Source organism: Danio rerio, chromosome 6 (genome assembly GCF_052040795.2).
Source record: "Danio rerio strain M-AB ecotype USA chromosome 6, GRCz13ab, whole genome shotgun sequence".
Lineage (NCBI taxonomy): Eukaryota > Metazoa > Chordata > Actinopteri > Cypriniformes > Danionidae > Danio > Danio rerio.
Window position 1 is genome coordinate 30,211,298 of NC_141026.1, and position 23,188 is coordinate 30,234,485.

The 23,188-nt window shown below is 35.3% G+C and overlaps 1 long non-coding RNA gene across 1 annotated transcript in view; it reads right to left on the reverse strand.

Moving 5' to 3' along the window:
* LOC141386289 (uncharacterized) overlaps window positions 1-23,188 on the reverse strand; it is a 167,327-nt gene that overhangs the window by 36,422 nt on the left and 107,717 nt on the right. The gene's annotated exons all lie outside the window — the stretch shown is intronic.

Consider the following 23,188-nt stretch of genomic DNA (forward strand, 5'->3'; position numbering starts at 1 on the left):
AAACATCAAATAATAACTTGACTTCTCTTATATGAAAGGCAAAGGCCTCTAGATTACGCTTATTTTACCAAAATAAAATATAATCATGCCTTGATTATTAATTATTTAATTAAGAGAGTAAGGTCTGACTTTGCTTAGACAAGCATCTTGCCACTTAACAGAAATAGTGTACAGTATAGAATACAAAGTCATGCTGCAGTGAAAAAATAATTAATAATGTGTATGACCCCCATGAGCTTGGAGGACTGTATTCATACATCTCTGTAATGACTCAAAAAACCTATGTTTGTTATTAGGTTTTTTGTCAAAAAACCTAAGTATGTTATTAATATCATCTGGAATGGCAAAGAAAGTGTTCTTGCAGGACTCCCAAAGTTCATCAAGATTCTTTAGGTTCATCCTCATTGGCTCCTCCTTCATCTTACCCCAGACATGCTCGATAATGTTCATGTCCGGTGACTGGGCTGGCCAATCCTGGAGCACCTTGACCTTCTTTGCTTTCAGGAACTTTGATGTTCAATTCAATTCAATTCAGCTTTATTTGTATAGCGCTTTTACAATGTAGATTGTGTCAAAGCAGCTTCACATAAATGGTCATAGTAACTGGAACAGTGTGGTTCAGTAACTGGAACAGTGTAGTTCAGTTTTTAGTGTTTAAGTTCAGTTCAGTTTAGCTCAGTTCAGTGTGATTTAATCATTACTGAGAGTTCAAACACTGAAGAGCCAATTCATCGATGCGTAGCTCTACCAATCCTGAACCATGCGAGGCAGTGGCGACAGCGGAGAGGGAAAAAAAACTTTACCTGATGGGAGTGAAGAAAAAAAACCTTGAGAGAACCAGACTCAGTTGGGCACGACCATTTTAATTTCTCCGCTGGCCAAAAGTCTAGTGCAGAACTTCATTCGTCGTGGTTTAGGCTGGAAGATGTGGAGGCTGAAGTATGAGAAGGAGCGCTATCCTGCTGAAAAATTTGCCCTCTCCTGTGGTTTGTAATGTAATGGGCAGCACAAATGTCTTGATACCTCAGGCTGTTGATGTTGCCATCCACTCAGCAGATCTCTCGCACACCACCATACTGAATGTAACCCCAAACCATGATTTTTCCGTAACCAAACTTGACTGATTTTTGTAAAAATCTTTGGGTTCATGTGGGCTCTAATAGGTCTTCTGCAGTATTTGTGATGATTGGGATGCAGCTCAACAGATGATTCATTGAAAAAAAATTACCGTCTGTCACTTTTCCAAATAATCAACTAGAAGTCAAGTTATTATTTGTTGCTCTTACAACTGAGATCAACAACAATACTTTTGTCAGAGGTAGTGTAAGTTTACACAATTTATAAACACTAATGAACGAATGGAGAACAATATGGAGAGCATCAGCAGCTTTCGTTTAGCTGCAAATCTACACAACACATTTTGTGGGTTTGTTAGAATCAGAGCTGGAAAAAAGAATCTTGTTGTGTTTACTTTTATATAGTCTTCAAAACAGATTTCTCTCATCAGACAAGCATGTTTCAACAAGTTGCTCGCTTCTTGAGTAGTTTTGTAAAATGTAGAGTATTTTGTAAAATTTTATAACACTTTAAAGGGAGCATTAAAGAGGGCCCTTAAAGGGAGCATGGACTTGTAAGGAAGGATCTTAGTTATTTCTTTCTTTTAGCAAGTTTTGTAAAAGTTTAGCTGTCTTTGTTGCTTTATTGTAATTGAGTATTTACTTAACTCTTGTCAAAAGTTTATATTTATACATTGAGTAATCAGGCAAGAGTTTATATTATAGAAATGGTATGTTCCATTTATTTAGAACAGGAAATGTGTGTGCCTATATAGGATGGCTGTCATTTATAACAAGAAGGAACTGGTGGGTGGACAGCAAATTGACCAGTTTGTTGCCTCAGCTGTGAATAGAGGTTAGTCTGTACAGGATTTAGTATCTAACAGTTTAGAATCTTTTAATCACCTTTATTTTTGTAATTAATTATATTTATTTGCACATTTTACTTCTTTATTTGAATAAAAATTCTTTTGTGAACGCCAAATTGGTCTACAAAGCAATCGGTTTGTGTTGGGACAATATAAATAAATGAAGTTCATTTAATACTTTTTTACATTTTGAACATAAAACAATTAAGTTGTGACAAAAAAATTTAAAACTGTGCACTTTCAGCTCATTCAAACAAACAGCAATTTACTTTTTGAGTGTAGCATTTACATCCTGATGTAGCTCTCCTTGTGACTGCTGTAGTCTTTTACGCAAAATGTTGTACTTCTCTTATTATCATTTCACAAGTAAAAATCCAATAGCTATTTAACATTTTTAACATTCAATAAAACCGCGGATTACAAATTTTATTGACATATTAGTATTTTTTTATTAATTTATATAGAAATGTATTGTCACTAATACATAAAAATATGTAAATGAAAACAATCATTGAAACCGTTGAAAAATTGGCTGCATTACAATTAGAATAGTCTATAAAAAATAATAAATGAATGTAAAGAGCCAATACAACTGGATGCCATTCACAAATATGCAAAATACTATAAAATACCATCTAGTGACATCTTAGTAAATATACCAGCAGGCTTTAGCTACTTTATTTAGACGGTTTGGGCAACACTGGTCAAGAGCGGAAAAGAGAGATGGATTTAAACACAAGTTATAAACAGGAATGTGTCTCTCTCCTTTAGCTGTGATCAGTTCAACCAAAATGTTTCTTAATAATGTAAACAGGGCCTGAGAAACAAAATAAAACAAAAATGACAGCAGTGAGAAAACACTGCACTAGCTACTCTGTGATTTGGAAGTCAGGCTACCTCATTTTTCTGGCACTTTGCACAGTCCTGTAAAATAAGCAGCTTTTATTGTATTAATTTAATAACTGACCCAAAATAAAAATCATTTACACATCTTCAAGATTTTTCTAACCTGTATGAGTTTCTTTCTTCTGTTGAGCACACAACAAAGCACCATAGATAAATAAAAGGATCATTTGCATATCAAACATGACTGATTACAAACTTCTGACTTGTAGTGTATGAGTTTTATACAATAGAGTTTTATGTTACATCTCATTTTGATAAATAACGTTTATTGCATTGCTTTAGTGATGAGCATTGGTTCATCAGATAACTTTCTCATTACTAAACTGTAAAAAAAAATCTATGAACTTTATCCTCAACCTATTAATTTCATATATTTGTTTATTAATTAATTTAGTAACTCCACTCATTGACTTTTTCAACCATTTTTAGATAGCCTACTCAGTGTAGCCCCCTGTGGTTGCAAATAACAGTATAATGGCGAGCCTGTCAAGTGTGAAACCCTTCGCAACTCACGGCTGTACATTAATAACTTTGATAGTTGGGTTTAGGGTTGTGGTAGGTGTACACGTTAATAACTGTGATGGTTGGTTTAGGGTTGTTGTGGGTATAAACGTTAATAACTGTGATAGTTGGGTTTAGGGTTGTGGACAGTGTACAGGTTAATAACTGATGGTTGGGTTTAACCATGGTGTCGGTGTAGACAATAATATTTGATGGGTACAGTGCCATCTTGCTGACAACATCATTTTGACATGCAGGTCTCCATAACTTCAAGTTACGCCTATACTACAACTTACGGCACCTTTATGTTATGCCCCTGTCTTGCAATCACTAGACAGACTCTACTCGAGTAAATGACCTTTTCAATTTTGGTGTGAACCATCGCATTAAACAGAGTAGAAGAATAAAATGCATGCTTTGATGGATTTAGGGTTGTGGTAGTTGTAGACATTAAAAACTGTGGTGGCTGGGTTTGGGGTTAGGAAAGGTGTGGATGTTAATAACTTTGATAGTTGGGTTTAGGGTTGGGGAAATTGTAGATGCTAATTACTGTGATGGTTGGGTTTAGGTTTGTGTAGGTGTAGGCTATAATAACTATGATGGTTGGGTTTAGGGTTGTGATAATTGTACACGTTAATAACTGTGATGGTTGGGTTTAGAGTTGGGGAAGGTGTAAACGTTAATAACTGTGATGGTTGGGTTTAGAGTTGTGGTAGGTGGAGATGTTAATAACTGTGCTGGTTTGGTTTAAGGTTGGGAAAGGTGTAGACGTTAGTAACTAGGATGGTTGAATTTAGGGTTGTAATAGTTGTAGAATTAAAAACTGTGGTTAGTGGGTTTAGGGTTGGAGAAGGTGCAGGCATTATGATGGTGAGTTTAGGGTTGTGATAGGTGTACAGGTTAATAACTGTGATGGTTGGGTTAAGGGTTGGGGAGGGTGTAGACCTTAGTAACTACGATAGTGGGGTTTAGGGTTGGAGAAGGTGTAGACGCTAATAACTAGGATGGTTTAGTTTAGGGTTGGGTAGGTGTAGACATTAATAACTATGATGGTTGGGTTTAGGGTTGGTCTAGGTGTACATGTTAAAATTTGATGGTTAGATTTAGGGTTGGGGTATGTGTAGACATTTATAACTATGATGGTTAGGTTTAGGGTTGTAGTAGGTATAGACGTTAATAACTATGATGGTTGGGTTTAGAATTGTGGCAGGTGTACACGTTAATAAATGTGATGGTTGTGCTTAGGATTGTAGTATGTATAGACATTAATAACTGTGATGGTTGGGTTTAAGCATTGAGTAGGTGTAGGTAGGTAGACGTTGTTATGTATTTGTGTTTTTTGTGCTCTGTTTTCTCTGTGTTTTTTCCCCCTCTCTCTCTCTCTCTCTCGCTCTGTTCTCCCGTATCTGCTCTCATGTATTCTCAGGTTCTGTTCATTGGTCCATTCAGCTGTCAGTCATTCCTCCCCGGTTACGTCTATCTTACGTCACATCCAATGAGCAAAGACCACCCGTCTTAAAAGCGCGCGACAGACCACTCGCTCTCTCTTGCTTGCATTTTTCTCTTTTGCTGTTTTGTCGCTTGTTTGTATTTATCGCGTGCGTTTAGAAATTACCCTGTCTAACTGTGTTTTGTGGTTGCTTGTTTCTGTGTGCACGTTATCCGTCCGTTATTCGTACATTGTTCTTAGTTTATCGTTGTTTACGAGGCTTGGACGAAGCGGACAGGTAAGAAGGTCACCTGACATACATTTCGCAACACTCAGGACTACTCTGCTGTCTAGTACACTAGGTTAGGGGCGAGCGCCACTCCTTGTACTTTTTGGATAGATAGATAGAGTAGATAGTTAGGACTCGGAAGATCTTCGTGTGTTAATTATACTGTTTTTCACATAGCTAGTTAGCTAGATGCTTCTGGGAAGTTAGATTTAGTTTGGGTTTTGTTCTTTTCATTTCTTTAGCGCCGCCCGCGTCCCTTCTGCCAGCTCTCTTGTTTTTTCCATCTTTATTTGTTTCAGTTTTGTACATATTGTAAATAGTATATTTTTGCTTTACTTACTTTTTCTTTATTTTTGATTAATTCGTTGTTGTTGTTCACTTTGGGATTGTAAATAAAAGCACACATTTTTTGGCATTACTTTGGTTGTCTTTCCACTCATTCACTGTTTATATAAATATATTTTAATTATATAAATGTCAAACCCCACACCCTAGACTAACATCAGGGGTTTGTAACAACGTTAATATTTGATGGGTACAGTGCCATCTTGCCGACAACATAGTTTTGACATGCAGGTCTCCATAACTTCAAGTTACGCCTCTACTACAACTTATGCCCCCTTTATGTTATGCCCCTGTCTTGCAGTCCCCAGACAGACACTGCTCAAGTAAATGACCATTTCAATTTTGGTGTGAACCATCGCATTAAAAAGAGAAGAAGAATAAAACATGTATTTTGATGGCTGGATTTAAGGTTGTGATAGGTGTACACGTTAATAACTATAATAGTTGGGTTTAGGATTGTGATATGTGTAGACATTAATAACTGTGATGGTTGGGTTTAGGGTTGTGGTAGGTATAGATGTTAATAACTGTGATGGTTTGGTTTAGGCTTGGGGAAGGTGTAAACGTTAATAACTGTGATGGTTGGGTTTAGGGTTGGGGAAGGTGTAAACGTTAATAAACTGTGATGGTTGGGTTTAGGGTGGTGGTAGGTGGAGATGGTATTAACTGTGATGGTTTGGTTTAAGGTTGGGGAAGGTGTAAACGTTAATAACTGTGATGGTTGGGTTTAGGGTGGTGGTAGGTGGAGATGGTATTAACTGTGATGGTTTGGTTTAGGCTTGGGGAAGGTGTAAACGTTAATAACTGTGATGGTTGGGTTTAGGGTGGTGGTAGGTGGAGATGGTATTAACTGTGATGGTTTGGTTTAAGGTTGGGGAAGGTGTAAACGTTAATAACTGTGATGGTTGGGTTTAGGGTTGGGGAAGGTGTAAACGTTAATAAACTGTGATGGTTGGGTTTAGGGTGGTGGTAGGTGGAGATGGTATTAACTGTGATGGTTTGGTTTAAGGTTGGGAAAGGTGTAGACATTAATAACTAGAATAATTGGGTTTAGGGTTGTGGTAGGTGTAGATGTTAATAACTACAGGGTGGGCCATTAATATGGATACACCTTAATAAACTTATTGGTAATTTCACAAGAAAAACTATAGTGTGCTTGGTTTTAAATGTAACTTTTTTCTTTTTATGAGTTATTTACAAGCCCCCTCACATATACTAATGTGCCACAAACATATAATATAAATGGCACACCCTGTAGTATGGTTGGGTTTAGGGTTGTAGTAGGTATAGACGTTAATAACTAGGATAGTTAGGTTTAGGGTTGGGAAAGGTGTAGATGTTAATAACTAGAATGGTTGGGTTCATGGTTGTGGTAGGTGTACACGTTAATAACTGTGATGGTTCGGTTTAGGGTTGGCCAAGGTGCAGACATTAGTCACAATGATGGTTGGGTTTAGGGTTGGGGTAGGTGTAAATGTAGAAGTTAATAGCTATGATGGTTGGGTTTAGGTTGGGGAAGGTGCAGACGGTAGTCACAATGATGGTTGGGTTTAGGGTTGGGGTAGGTGTAGATGTATAAGTTAATAGCTATGACGGTTGGGTTTAGGTTGGGGAAGGTGCAGACATTAATAACTGTGATTGTTGAGTTCAGAGTTTGGGTAGGTGTAGACGCTATTAACGATGATGGTTGGGTTTGGGGTTGTAGTAGGTATAAACATTAATAACTATGATGGTTAGGTTTAGAGTTGGGGAAGGCGTAGTTGTTAATAACTAGGATGGTTGGGTTCATGGTTTTGGTAGGTGTACATGTTAATATCTGTGATGGTTGGGTTTAAGGTTGGCGAAGGTGCAGACATTAATAACTGTAATGGTTGGGTTTAGGGTTGAGGAAGATGTATACGTTATTCACAATGATGGTTGGGTTTAGAGTTGTGGTAGGTTTAGACATTAATAACTGTGATGTTTGGGCTTAGGTGTGGAATAGGTGTGGACGTTAATATTTGATGGGTACAGTACCATCTTGCCGACAACATAGTTTTGACATGCGGGTCACCATAATTTTAAGTTACACATCTACTTTAAGTTAAGCCTCCTTTATGTTATGCCCCTGTCTTGCAGTCCGCAGACAGACACTACTCCAGTAAATGACCATTTCAATGGTGTGAACCATCCCATTAAAAAGAGAAGAATAAAACACGTATTAGTATAATTGTTTTATCAGAATGACAATTTCATCTAGATTGTTTTTCATGATTGTTTTTCTGTCTGAGTTAAAATGTCACCCTATTTTAATGCTGAAGAAGGTGGAGCCTTAGAGCCACACCTACTTAATTAATTTACTCTGACAATCAGTTTGGAATTCTTGAAAAAAATCTTCATTTTGACCTGATTTTGCTGTAAATAACTCCACATTACTTTATTCTTTGATTTCATTGATGTATCATAGCCTCAGTGACTTGCTGTGCAACTCACACTTACACACCATAATTTTTCTAGTGTTAGTGTACACAAGTTTTTGCTTGATTCACACTTGGGTTTCAGCATAAAATAGGACAGCACTAAATATTTGTTATTCTTTGTCGATGAGTGTTTCTTAAAAACAGAGCTCTGTACCCTCCTCCTCCTCTGTGTGAGGTTTCAGTCACGTATACATTGTTGCCATTATTTCTCCCCCCTCATGTCCTCTTTTTAAAAGGCGTCTGCTTCACTTCCAGCGACACGGTTTTAGGGGTCAGGCTGTGTGTGTGTTGTGTGTTAAATGCGTGTGTAGCCGGAAGCACTCGCTCCAGACGCCTGGCTGGAAAATAGCAGGAATTGCGTTCTGAAATCCCAGGAAACATCCGTAATTTCTGGCCGCATTCCTTTGCAGTTGACTGAGCTCTCTCTCTCCCCGAGAACCTCCCATCAGGAAGTGTCTGACAATGGGAGCAGAGTGCCAGAAACAGGCAGACAGAAAGGCTGGACAGAGCTGGGGGCAGCCAGGACGGGGGGGATCCAGAGTCCATTCCCCTTGCCCTCCTACCCTAATTCAACAAACTACTGCTTATATAACTCAAGCAATGCAGGCTACTGACAATGTAGTAAACTGTCTTTTCAAAGAACCCCATTAGGATTAAGCAAATAATGAGTAGTTCAAGATAATGAATCTGTCTTTTATCCAATTTTTTTATTTATTTATTTTTTATTCTTAATAGATGAGGCATCTGCATAAAGGGATGTTTAAAAAATGTAACCACTTTTCAAAGCCATTAAATTCTCTCAGATTCTGCTTGCATGTTTGTTCTTGCATGCTATTTTGTTAAAGACATTCCTTAAACAAACATAGTGTACAAAGTTTGGGGTCAGTGTGTTCTTTTTTAAAGAGAGATACAGAGAGAAAAAAGAGATACAGAGAAAATGAATTATTTTATTCAGCAAGCACATTCAAATACAGCTGCTGCTGATCAGAACCTTTAATTTAAGAAATTGAAATAAAAAAAAGGCGCAGCAGCACAAGGGTTTCAACAGTGATTTAAAAAATAAATAAAATAGAATAGATATCACCTTTTGAAAAAAAAAACATGTATACGCTTAACAGTTCTATTGTCCACTCTATTCTCTAATATTTGTGTTTTTTTAGTGTAATAACACGCATGTAAAAATGTGCATTTTTGGAATAATAATTATAGTGAAAAGCAGTGCAAATAAATTTTGAGATAAATTGATTATAATAAATATTTTTCAATCATCAAAGAAGATGGTTTTTATCCCAATTTCTAAAATATTAATTAAACATAAAACATTTGCATTGCTTTTGATGCACTAACTTTGCTTTATGGTGCAATCATCAAGACTAAACCAAAGTTCAACTGAAGAAAATTTGCAGTTGAAAAGTTTCTTCAGTGAAAGTATCTAAAGCCTGTTATATAAGTTGCTGTATGATGTCATGCACTAATTAAAATATTTGTGACGACATCACTCTGTATGATCTCCGCACATTCATTTTCTTTTTATAATTCCTATTCCCATTTCAAACAGTGACAAAGACTCTAAATTTAGTGTCGGTAATGAATAATTTCCAGTGTCATGATTTAGAGTGTCATCAACTGTTGATCAAGTCCGGTGCAGAGCACATTAGTTATGCACCTATGCAGGTCCAAATGCTTAATACACACAGGATGTACAGTAATAAACAAATATCTTTGAATATGAAAAAAATAAAGGATTCCAATTTTTCAAAAATTATTATTTCCACATAAATCTAAAAAGCACTACATCTAAGTGGCTTTTTTCAGTTTATTCACGACCATTTGCATTTGTATAATGTTATTATACTCAGCAGTATTATTCATTATATGCATATTTATATTTGTTTTAATACGTCATTGCTATATGCATCACTATATGGGGCATAAGAATAGGATGTGTTTTTGGATATAACTTTTTTGACCACACTTTGTAATCATTGTTCATTTATTAGTTTGCTGGAAATTAGAATTTAGAAATAGTTTTAAAACTAATTTTTGCACTTAACAAATGAAACTAAATATGAAGGCTAATGGATAGCTTCAGTGGAGAGCGTACAACACCGTTTCCTTATCCACAAAAGTGATGTAAAATTAAAATAAAGAATAGGTAAAGACGCCAAATGGGGGAGGCATGTTCTTTAGCCTTGCACTGAAGATGGTCTGTTAAACTGTTTTCTCGTTAATAAAGCAGTCCGTTTTTCATCTTACAAAGTCCGCCATGTAAATAGCAAATGTGCCATGGCGCGACGCATCTGACTCTTAAAGGGAATCAATGTGAGATGAGACTCTGATTGGTTTAATTCAAAACACATCCATAATACATTAAGAGATGAGCCATGCGTTTTGGACTTTGCACCTAGATCGTTAAAATAGAGCCCTGTGTCTTTTTACGTTAATGTCTTTTTAGCCCTGAGAAGATTCATTCATGCCATTTAATTGTTTTATGGCAGTGTGAACAACATCAGTTTTTCACAACATTCTAAATACAATGACCATTTTTTTCCTGTCTGTGCGGTGTAAACTGGTCTTTCAAAAAATATAAACTACTCAGGCTGTGTTTGTCTGAAAGAAGAAAATCATAAACACAAAGAGTGGCTTGAGGGTGAGTAAATCATGAGGAATTTTCTTTTTTGGGTGAACTATTGCTTTAATCATTATGCAGATCCTAATTTATTGTGACCATGGCCTTTTAATGGTGCATACTAAAATGGAAGATAATTTGCTGATATTTGACAAAGTGGATTGTGTCAAAATATCTCACTTTGAAATTGTCTAAGTTGATTGTTGACTAATGCATTTATTTTGAATTATTATCATGTTACAAGCTTTTTAGGGTGGTAGATCTCATACAGATGCCCACAGATATACAATTATCAGCATACATTAGTAAACACTTTACAGATCTAACTTATGAAATAATATTTTCTATTGGACGTTTTACAGTAAGTCAGTACCAAAGCCGAAATGTTAACTAATTTAAAAAAAAAACTTATCAGAGTCCAGAAGTTAGTACACCCAAATTAATATGTTGAAGGAAAATATTAAATAAAATTTTAATAAACATGAAAAATCAAGAGAAACATAAAACACATCAAACTTAGTTTAAAGAGCCCGCATTATGCATTAAAAAGGTCAAATTTTAATTTTGGGGTCTCCGACAACAGGCTGATATGCATGAAAGGTCAAAAACACTTTCATTGTCTTATAACATGCATTTATTTTTACCTAATTATCCCAACAACTCACTTATGATTCGTTCAGCGATTCATTTGTTCCCAAACCCTTCCTTAGCGCGATGCTAATCTGCGCTGATTGGTGAGATGACCCAGTCTATTGGGATTGGTGGACTGCGTTTAGTGTAAGAAAGAGAGAAACGTCCACCATGGCTTATCAACATTGTTAAAGTAGTCAGACAGTATGTGTGAACCCAATGCAGGAGTGCATTAAAGCAATGCAGTTTGACACCAGCACATTGCTCTATTCTTAACCGTAAGTAAAACAGGGACACACATTCAGTATTAATCCACACAGTGACAAAAGTTAAACTATTTTGAAATGTGACTGCCGCACATAGCTGACGGTGGCCATAGCAATGACAAACAGCAATGAATTGCAAGCTCACATTTAAATCCGTAAACAAAGCAGCACACGTTGCGTTTTTAACATAGTTTTAGACGCAATATGAGAATACAAAGAGTTAACCAGATACAGTACAAGCCACATGGAGTGGTTACAAAAAACGAAACACAATAAAATACACAATTTGCAAGCTAAAGAAAACATTGAGGCAACCCTTTTAATCACACATAAGTTACTTACACTTGTGAAATGGAGGAAGGAACTGATCCATGAACTGTGTAATGTTCCTGTCAAGCTCTAACAAAGTCCCATACATTAATAGTTACTTCTGATCCTTCCTTTAACAAATGGTCAACGAATCCCCCATTGTAAGCGTGTAGATTGCAGAAGCACTCATCAGAAAAATGACGGAAACATAGCACCAGGCTGGGGCTATAATGCTGACGTTTTTTTACTAAACTAAACTTCAACCACTGACTCTTCACAGCTTCATCTTTGGGTTGGGAAAATAAAACTAGTTTTCCTTCATACTTCAGAGCACAGTGTCTATGTGAGATGGTTCAACCTGCATCTGCTACAGTGTTTGTCATCTTTTACTTTCTACAGTGTTTGTGGGCGGGGCCGGGGGGTTCTATTTTCCTGTGTTTGTGCGTGCAACAAATTGGTGGGGCTTGAGTTCCGTATCGACGTCACGCCAACACGGCTAAAGATTCGTTACATCTGCAATTTTTTACTCTGAGACGACTCTTTTATGGATGAATCAATAGTTTTAAACACGGCGCACTTTCAGATTTAAGCCTTAGCTAGATAATTCACTTCACTTAGAGCTGTGTTACACACTGCATGGAAGGTCGTTTTCAAGAACCCAAAATAGGGGCTCTTTAAATTTTGTAGTTTGTCATTTTTTGCAATAACTCATTTGATTTACAGCCCCAAATCAGAAAAAATCTGGACAGTATGAAAAATGCTAATAAAAAAGAAAGAAGTTATTTCTAAATTTACTTTTACTTGTATTTCATGGCAGACAATTAATGTAATTAATGAAATTAAGTTAACCTAACAAAAAATTAAATCATTTGTGTTCATATTTTCTGCAATAAAATACAAGTCAAAGTAAATTTGCATATCACTACTTAATTTTTCTATTTGGATTTTCCATACCAACCGAACTTGTTCTGGTTTGGGTTTGTAAATGTAATATCTTTCTATTACAGAAAATATTAGGTGACCAAACTCATATTTTAATGGATATAACCATTTAAGAAAACTGTTTTGTTCAATTGCATCACAATACATATTAACTGGCAAATGGTAAAAAATAAAAAATAAAAAATTCTCATTTATGCCAAGTATTTAGTTTCAGAATCACACTTTATTTTAAGGTACGGAACTTATTTATTTATTGAGCGTACAAGCGCTAGAAATAAATTCGTCTTTCAGTTTTCAATAAGCATTCCACATTATTAAGGAAACAGCCTTTGAAGCCAAGTTTTTGGGAAGAGTTTCCTCAGGCACCGCATGCAGACAAAGAAAGAAGCAGAAGGCGCCACAACAATCATTCAGCAACAATACTGCGAGATTCCTCTCAGCAGCTGGACAGTGAGATACAGATACAGACCGTATGTGTCTCTCTGTATGTGTGCGGGACTGGTCTCTAGGCTTCCATTTCATTTCAATGGTTGATGAGGCAACCCATGGATCTTGGTCAAGATGGCCTAGAGAGACAAGTTTATCTGAGGCGGTGGGGGAGGTTTGACGACCATCTGCTCATGCATTTAGATCCTTATCATCACATTTGCTGAAGTAAACGCTGAATCAGGAATGGACATTCAGTTTAGTATGTGGCTGTTCTAGATACGAGCTCTGAGATTCAGTTGACATTGGAAAGAGATGATTTTGAGAAATGGTTGAAGCTTGATATGATTGACATATTGCTAATAGACTAGATTTTTAGTGGGGACAAGAGGGAGATGTCTTGATTAAAAGATGAAAGAATTACACTAACTGACAAAAGTCTTGACTTTTAGTTGATCATTTGGTATCAGAAATGGCTTAGTGATGATTAGGATGCAGTTCAACAGATGATTCATCAGAAAAAAACTACCTTCTGCCACTTTTTCAAATAATCAACAAGAAGTCAAGTTATTATGTGCCGCTCTTACATCTGGGATCCACAATAAGACTTTTGTCAGGTAGTCTATATGTATTATTCAGGGGTCGGTTGCACCAGCAGTGCATGCGCAAGTTAAGCATAGCCTAAGTGTGACTTAAAGGGACACCTAAATTCAATTCAATTCACCTTTATCTGTATAGCCCTTCATACTAAATTGAAAGTTTCAGTCTAGATTTCAGTGTTTAAGTTCAGTTTAGTTTTAGCTCAGTTCAGTGTGGTTTAATAATCACTACTGAGAGTCCAACACTGAAGAGCAAATCCATCGATGCACAGCTCTACAGGTCCCGAACCACGCAAGCCAGTGGCGACAGCGGCGAGGAAAAAACTTCACCAATTGGCGAAAGTGAAGAACTAAAAAACCTCGAGAGAAACCAGGCTCCAGTTGGGCACGACCATTTATAAATATTTACAGCAGCCTCCCCCCATGTATAACAGTAGAAAAGATTTGACCGCGAGATTAGTTTACATAGAGGATCATATTGAAGACTCATTTCCCTCTACTCACAGCCTTATTTTCCTCCCAAATCTCGCATTTGTTTCGGTTTGTTAAAAGAGTTTAATTTTCTATTAAAGATATTTTGTTAATTGTAATTAAAACAAGAATTTCTTCATGACTAAGTTTTTCTTCCTGCTGTCATATGTAGGATATATAAAAAAAACAAGTATGTTTTGATTACTTCATGTGTATTTCGCATGCATTCACGGCTCGCGAGGCAGGTGTGTGTGTCGTCAGTTATTAGTAACTGACTGTTAATTAATTTACTATAAAAATTTTATTTGTCTTATAATTTTAATTTTGTCATTCCGTTTAAGGACAGTTATATATGGATGCATTAGTTGCAGAATTTAAAAACAACTTAATGATTATATGCTTTTTATTGGATATTACATCATTTACCTAACAATGAGTTATTTTTATTAATTAAATTGCTATAAAGGCCTATATACACACTTAAAAGATGTTTTGTGCTACAGGGTCAAATAATGTTGTCGTTTGTTGTGATTGAAAACACAAAACATTAAATCCAGGGAAACTGAGAATTTTCAAGTAGTCTCTAACATTTTTAGAATATTTTTAGTAATAATTTATATTAAAAAAACCTTCTTGTTGGAATTTTCAAGATCTTAATAATTCATTCTGGAGTTTTAATCAATAAACAACAACATATGGTGTAGGTTGGCATGGCGGAAGGCCTTTATAACAATTGGCCCTTATGAAGGCTGAAAGACTCTCCTGATGCGAAGCTGAAATGTTATCCAGCGCAGACTCTTTTCCACCTGCTCTGGTCATAATAGGCGTGTGGAATGTGGAGAGAAAGTGAGAGAAGCCTCTCATTCATAAAGCTGCTGTGAGCGGGACAGGTGCTGTCGAGGGGGAACCTTTCAGAACTGCATGGGGACTGTTGGTAAACACATTAAGGCAGAGGGGGGAGTTTGAAACAGAAGTGGCTCAGATGTTTGCTTCACTAATCTTGAACAATTACTCGCTGTCAAAAACATGGCAGACTCTGTTTAAACTCTCTGTCTGTTTAAAAATTTGTTTCAAATGTCCGCCATGAAAAAAATCTCACTTGTTGTCAGATTTCACAGTGCATTATTGATAATAATGCTTTAATATTTTTTTTCTGTATTTTATAAATTTATATATCACATTTCTTCAAGGAAAAAACTTAATATTAATATTAATATTTTTTCCATAATTTTATAATTTGTTTATTATTAAAAAATTTGTGTAACATTTCTGATTAAAAAAAGCATATAATAGCGAGCAACACAATTCCGATTGCAACAGAGTCTAATCAGAGGAATCAGAATCACAATATATAAACTCATAATCCTAATCATAATTAAATAATATTTCTGACAATTTTACATATAAATATAAGGTTATTGTTTATTTAATGCTTTTGAATGTCTTCGACCCAAGGATGCATTTTAATTTTGTTTGATACAGTGAAAATTGTCATATCATACAATATCGTTACAGTTAATTAAAGCTATTTTGTGTGAAAAGCTCATTTCTGACAACTAAAGAAAACAGATAATAGCGACTTTTGTTTTGAGTTTTATCATATCTGATAATAATTAATAATAAATAAAATAACATATCTGATAATTCAGACTTAATCTGAAAGTAATATCTCAGTTTAAATTGATAGAAAGCATATAAACCTGCAACAACAAGAAATACATTTTGAGGAGTACATTTTCTTGTAACAAGTCAGAGTTGGTAATTCTAACAGCTAACACAATTCTTTTTTGACCTTGTTTTACAAAGTCAGATTCATGAATGTTTATACCTGGAGTCAGTGCTTTACATGCCGACTGAGTTAGAAAATTTGTATTTCTGAGAAAAACGCATCAGAAATAGTGAGCAATAGTCACAATTGCAAGAGTCTAATGCAGTGAAGTTGCATTTTGTTTAGAAAAAAAAACTGAATCATTATATACTGACTATATTCATTCAAGAATTTCTTTTCGGCTTAGTCCCTTTATTAATCTGGGGTTGCCACAGCGGAATGAACCGCCAACTTATCCAGCATATGTTTTCAGTATCCCTTCCAGCTGCAACCCATAACTTGGAAACATCCATACACTCTCATTCACACTCATACACTACTGACAATTTAGCTTACCCAATTCACCTATACCACATGTCTTTGGACTTGTGGGGTAAACTGCAGCACCCATAGGAAACTCACGCGATTAAGGGGAGAACATGCAAACTTCACACAAAAATGCCAACTGATATAATGACTATATTATATTATATTATATATTATTAAACTGTCATTCTTATCATAATTAATGCTAACACTTTAAGGATCACTTCCCACATTTAACTATTGGCTCATTATCTTCCTTATTGTCTGTTTATTTGTACTTATAAACTACATTTGCATGAATATGTTCCACATCCTAATGATTTCTAATAACTATACCCAACTACTACCTTAATAACTAATAATAAGCAGCAAATTAAGTGTTTTAGGCAAAAGTCATTGTTGATTTTTAATAGCGGGAAATGTACTTTAAAATAAAGTGTTAATAATTCAGATTTTGTTTTGCTTTTTTTATTTTTGAGGTAAAAAGTTGGTTTTATGTGATAGAAATTGGAAAAGAAAACAAACCTTCATAATTGTGCAGTTGTCAAAATGATTTAGTTTTATTTATTACTGTAATTTAATTAAAATTGAAAACAACATAGTAAGCCATTTGAAAAATGTTACAAACATGGTTTACATAGATTTTCCTGTCCATGCACAGATGAAAAGTTTGACAGAGTGTTTGTTTATGTGTTTGAAAGGAAGCATTGGGGGTTTTGGAGAGTGAATCTCAGACAGGCACCATATGGTGTTCATGTGACAGGTGCATCTGCTACTGACTGGCCTCAAGTCCTCAGGCTTTGTTTACACAAAACAACAGCAAAAGCATCACAAATCAACATAATGCGTAAAAAAAGATTTTACAAATGTCTCACAGTTGCTTTTAAAATATTTCTAAAATAGAAAAATCTACATATGAATTGTTCATTATTTTAAGATAAATAAAACAGAATTTATGATCATTATTAAACTGAGTTATGTTAAAGCAAATAAACTACAAATGTTTACATTGAATATTTATTAGGCAAAGACCCATATAGAGTAACTTTATTGACATCGATTAGTATATACAGTGCATCTGGAAAGTATTCATAGTGCTTCACTTTTTCCACATTTTTTATGTTACAGCCTTATTCCAAAATAGATTAAATTCATTTATTTCCTCAAAATTCTACTCACAATACCCCATAATGACAATGTGAAAAAAAATAAAAAATTTAAATTGTTGCAAATTTATATATAAAAAAAGAGCCTTTGTTCAATACTTTGTTGATGCACCTTTGGCAGCAATTACAGCCTGAAGTCTTTTTGAATATGATGCCACAAGCTTGGCACATCTGTCTTCATCTTTGCAGTACCTCTCAAGCTCTATCAGGTTTGATGGGAAGCGATGTACAGCCATTTTCAGATCTCTCCAGAGATGTTCAATAGAATTTAGCTCTGGGCTCTGGCTGGGCCACTAAAGGATATTCACAGAGTTAGTGTGAAACCACTCCATTGATATTTTGGCGGTGTGCTTTGGGTCATTGTCCTGCTGGAAAATGAACTGTTGCCCCAGTCTGAGGTCAAGAGCATTCTGAAGCAGGTTTTCATTCAGAATGTCTCTGTACATTCATCTTTCCCTTTATCCTGACTAGTCTTCCAGTTCCTGCTGCTGAAAAACATCCCCACAGCATGATGCTGCCACCACCATGCTTCACTGTATGAATGGTATAAGTCTGGTGATGAGCGGTGCCTGTTTTTTTACAAATGTAACGCCTGGCATTCACACAAAAGAGTTCAATTTTAGTCTCATCAGACCAGAGAGTTTTGTTTCTTTTGGTCTGAGAGTCCTTTAGATGCCGCACAGATGGTTGACTTCTGTAAGGCTCTCCTCTCTCCACAGAAGAACGCTGTAGCTCAGAAAGAGTGAGCATCGGGTTATTGATCACCGCCCTTCTCCCCCACCGCCCTTCTCTCCCACTAATGGATGATTGAGGCCACTGTGCTTATTGGAACTATCAGAAAAGCAGAAATTTTTCTGTAAACTTTCCCAGCCTTGGGCTTTTCGACAATCCTGTTTCGAAGGTCTACAGACTTTGTCTTTATGCTTGGTTTGTGCTTTGACATTGTCAACCCTGGGACCTTATATAGACAGGTGTATGCCTTTTTTAAATCATGGCTGTGAATACTTCTGTACATGAGATTTTTCAGGTTTTTTATTTGTAAGAAATTTGCATTAATTTAATACATTTTGGAATAAGGCTGTAACATAAAAATTTGTAGAAAAAGTAAAGCGCTATGAATACTTTCCAGATGCACTATAAGATTGTATATATATATATATATATATATATATATATATATATATATATATATATATATATATATATATATATATATATATATATATATACATTTTTTCCGATCATCTACAGAACAAACCATCGTTATACAATTAGTTAGTCAAGGCAGTTAAGCATTTAAATGTCACTTTAAGCTGTATACAAGTGTCTTGAAAAATATCTAGTTAAATATTATTTACTGTCATCATGACGAAGATAAAATAAATCAGTTATTAGGGATGAGTTATTAAAACTATTATGTTTTGAAATGTGTTGAAAAAAATGTATATATAATCCTAAAATAACCCCCAGTAACACTCTAGGCATGCGTATTTCAATGTATGTGGGAAATACAATATTTTAGCATGAAGTATATTTCAATAATATGAAACCATAAAGAACAGCACAACAGTTACATAGATGTTACTTTTTTTTCCCTAGAGCCAAAAATGCAGGAAAAAAAACTTAATTTTTAGGAGTATACAATAAAAAATGTGAAAAATGAATTGCCTGTGTTTACTAAACAGCACACAATGAGGGTCAAATATTATCAGCAAAAACGGTGAGCTGGAATCTGGTGCAGGCTAAAGAGGCTGTGTTTATGGTATAAACAAGCTTTGTTTATTTTCTGAGCGTCGCAAACCGGAGAATCGGGTACACAAAAAAATTGGCATAGTTTTCCGCAACAGTGATATCAGGGAATGTCTGACCCTCTGCTCGGCACAAGGGCAGGTTTTGACGCAGCTTTTTTCAACCCAGTTTCTCGATTGTTCCACTTAAACTTTTTTTTTTCGTCTGGTAAGCAAATTGTCTGATAAAAGATAGATGACAAGAACTACTTTAGGGAAGTTGAAATGTGCTGCAGTTTGCTATTGCTTTTTAAAAACATGTTATGAGTAGGCCCACACGCAATCTGCGTCTGCAGAAATCCAAAGATTTGTTGTCCATCATTGAGTCTGTTTATTTAGATGTGCAAATGTGTAAGTTTATATTTATCCAGTGTTAATAAATTAATTTCAGTAATATTATCGACAAAAAATCTTCAAACAAAGTCTTTTAGTAGTAGATTTATTATTTGAGAGACTTGCTTTGTTCACCAAATAAGTGGATCTAAATGGATTTGCTTTGTAAACATTAAATAAAGGCTAAAAAGATACTATTTTCATTTAAAATATTAGTTTCTATTTATGATACTTCTAAAAGTCATTCCACATACATTTGTAGATTTTTTACACTTGGGATTTTTCAACAGATAATTTCAAATGAGAAACAATACTTTTCATTTCCACATTATTAATTTTAGCTTTTTAACACTGATTATATGAGTTGTCCTTATGAAAACAAGTGAACTGACCATAATTAGTCATGCACAATAGTACATATAATTCTCAATTATTATACAACAAAGTAATCCATTATATAAAACTATTACATAATGCATTAACATTTGTCTCAAAGACATAAGATGACCAGTTTTGGTGTAATTTATTTATTTTTTTAATAAGCAAGTGATGCATCATGGGATAAATAATGCCTCGTGGAATTTCATTTTATAAAATGAAAATTGGGATATAGGCATAACTGAGTACCAAGAGTTTAGCACATGGAAATGACATACTATGAGCCTCAAACACTCATGTTTCCTTATTCTCATGTAAATCACATGAGTGTAAAATCTTTGTGGAAAACAGAACAGTCGTTAATTTGCATGCCTCAGGAAGCTTTAGATTGGTCGCAACATTTGTAAACACATGTACACATGTATTAATATGCACGTGGGACTCTCATATTGAAAACAGGAAGGCTTTAAGAATGGGTAAAGTTGCAGAATGCCATGCATGACCACAGAGTTTGCAAAATGCAGGATATACAGATTATAAATGTATTAATAGCAACCCAAAGATGCAAAAGGTCAATTTAAATTTCTAAGTTTAACTTATATATTGTGAAATGTGCTGTTTACTCACTTTTTTTTAGCTAAAATAAACCTCTCAAACACTTCAGTTGAATAGATTGTCATTTAACAAGCAATCCTCTCAATTTGCTAAAATAGTTTTTTTTTTACATTTAATAATAATAAAAAAATAATAATAATTTTTATTTATATAGCGCTTTTCAGAGCTCAAATTTACATTTAGTCATTTAGCAGACACTTTTATCCAAAGCGACTTACAAATGACAACAAGGAAGCAATTTACACAACTATAAGAGCAACAATGAATAAGTGCTGTATGCAAGTTTCAGGTATGTAAAGAAAGTGTAAGACGCAAAACATTAGTATTTTTTTATTTTTATTATTATTATTTTTTTGTAGTAGTTAGTGGTGGAGCCAGAGAGGCAATTGCAGATTAGTAAGGAAAGTGGAGACTAAATAGTTGAGTTTTTAGTCGCTTTTTGAAGACAGCGAGTTACTCTGCCATTCTGATGCAGTTAGGGGGTTCATTCCACCAACTGGGCAGTTGATTTCTTCCCTCTTTGGAATGAAACCACGAGGCGATATTCATTCACAGAACGCAAGTTTCTGGAGGGCACATAAATCTGCAGAAGTGAGAGCAGATAAGAAGGAGCGCAGCCAGAAGTCGCTTTGTAAGCAAACATCAGAGCTTTGAATTTGATGCGAGCAGCAACTGGCAGCCAGTGCAAACAGATGAGTAGCGGAGTGACTTTTAGTTTCATTAAAGACCACTCGTGCTGCTGCGTTCTGAAGCATCTGAAGAGGTTTGATAGAGTTAGCTGGAATACCGGCTAGTAGAGAGTTGAGTTTTTGGCAACTGAAGTATGATTATTTTGCAAGTTAATTTCAGACTGCATTAGAGATGAAGTCAACAGATGAAGTTGAGAAAAAAGGAAAGTTGAATAAAGAACACTTTCCTGTTCTTTTAAAATCTATGCATTTTATTTTGAGAATTCAGTCAGTTAGAAATATACTTTTCCGTCATAGTAATATGAAATGAACAAAGCAAGGTACAGTGAGGACATATCGTTTTTTAATGTTTGTTTATTAAATTTAAAGTTGTTAGTAGGCTTTTTGTCAATAGTCTGTAAAGCAAGTTAGTCTATTGTATATGAGAAATCTGAGATTTTTCAAGCATATATTAATCTATATTTATTTGACCTGTTATAACATTGTAGCTGTTTTTGTTGCCTGTGCCTTTAATACAAATGAGCTGGTACAATTTAATACAAAACGCCCACCGTTTATGTGTGTATCAGAGCCATAGTCTTCACGTAGACAAACAACACAGTGACAGACAAGAACTTTCCCAATGGTAACTTGATATATTTGTTGTCAAGTTAATTCAAGCCTTTCTGAAATGATGAGTCACAAACAATGTCGTTATAAAGTTCGCTCCCATGCATGCGCAAACACATACATGTTTAGCTTTGCACTGTTTTTGCATGGCAAATGTGACAGGATACACACTAATTTCCACTGCTGTATGGATATTCGTTATGTTAATGTACAAAATAAACCTGATTTAACATCCACAAACCAGGATCGATATGTCTTCTTTTATAATTGTACTGACACTATGCTGCTGTGGTGATGAAATAGCCTTTGGAAATAGAAATTTTACAAACGTGCACTGTTTTAAATTAAAACTTGAAAAACTCATTCTTGATCACATTTGATGACTGATGATCACAGCAAGCTGAACAGATCTTTAATCCCATTTGCTTTGTGCACGTCCTGTCTTGTGGATATGATTATACAAGTTACTACGAAGACATGTTTATACGCATCTGTCAATCAATTTGCTGAGCAGTGAAACCAAATTCTACACCACGTTGCGGTGAACCTCAAAATGGGGGGGGGGGGGGGGTGTCTGACCTTAATGTAATTTAATGTAAATTAGTGTAAACTGACCTTTAATGTAAATTAAAGGTATTTCATATTGTAATTTGGCGTATTTACTTACTTTAGCTGTGTAATTGCTCCTAGCTGTTTGGCTATGTGCAAAAATATACTTGTCCAACTTAAAGACAGGTTTTGAGGAATGAGCTTAATCTTTGGGTGCTGGTTCATTATAAAATTTGCCTTTAAATTATTGTAACCCTATGTAACATTATTTCATATTGGGATTCTCTAACACTGGTACTGAGAGAGATTTTCTCAGAGGCGATGATTGTAGCTTGTTTTGTGTGCAAATGTGAGGCCTGTATTGTAGTCCAGTGCTCCAGGCACACGAGCAGCTCTTTGTTCTTTGTGTGGACTGTGATCTGCCATAGCTAAAGCTTTCATTGTGTCCTCTGAAGTAGAGAAGAAAATTGCAGGCTGCCTTTGAAGGCCACTGTCAGTGAGACATTTGGAACTAAGCGACTGGTCAAAGAGCAGACGTCACAAATGCGTCTCAGCCCCCTCTATTACACTCACTGCACACCTGGATGACTAGAAACCCATTCTTTTCAATATGTTATGAAGGGATTAGTCGTTAAATGCCAAAAAGATCCATTCCCTGATTTACACAGCATCAACAATACTAGACATTGAAGGCAAGCTCTGAGCACCTTTACAGGTATGCCAATTTGCTGATAACTGATAAATCAGCTTATTGAAATAACCTGATGTCTCAGTTTACATGCAAACCAATATCCTGCCAATAT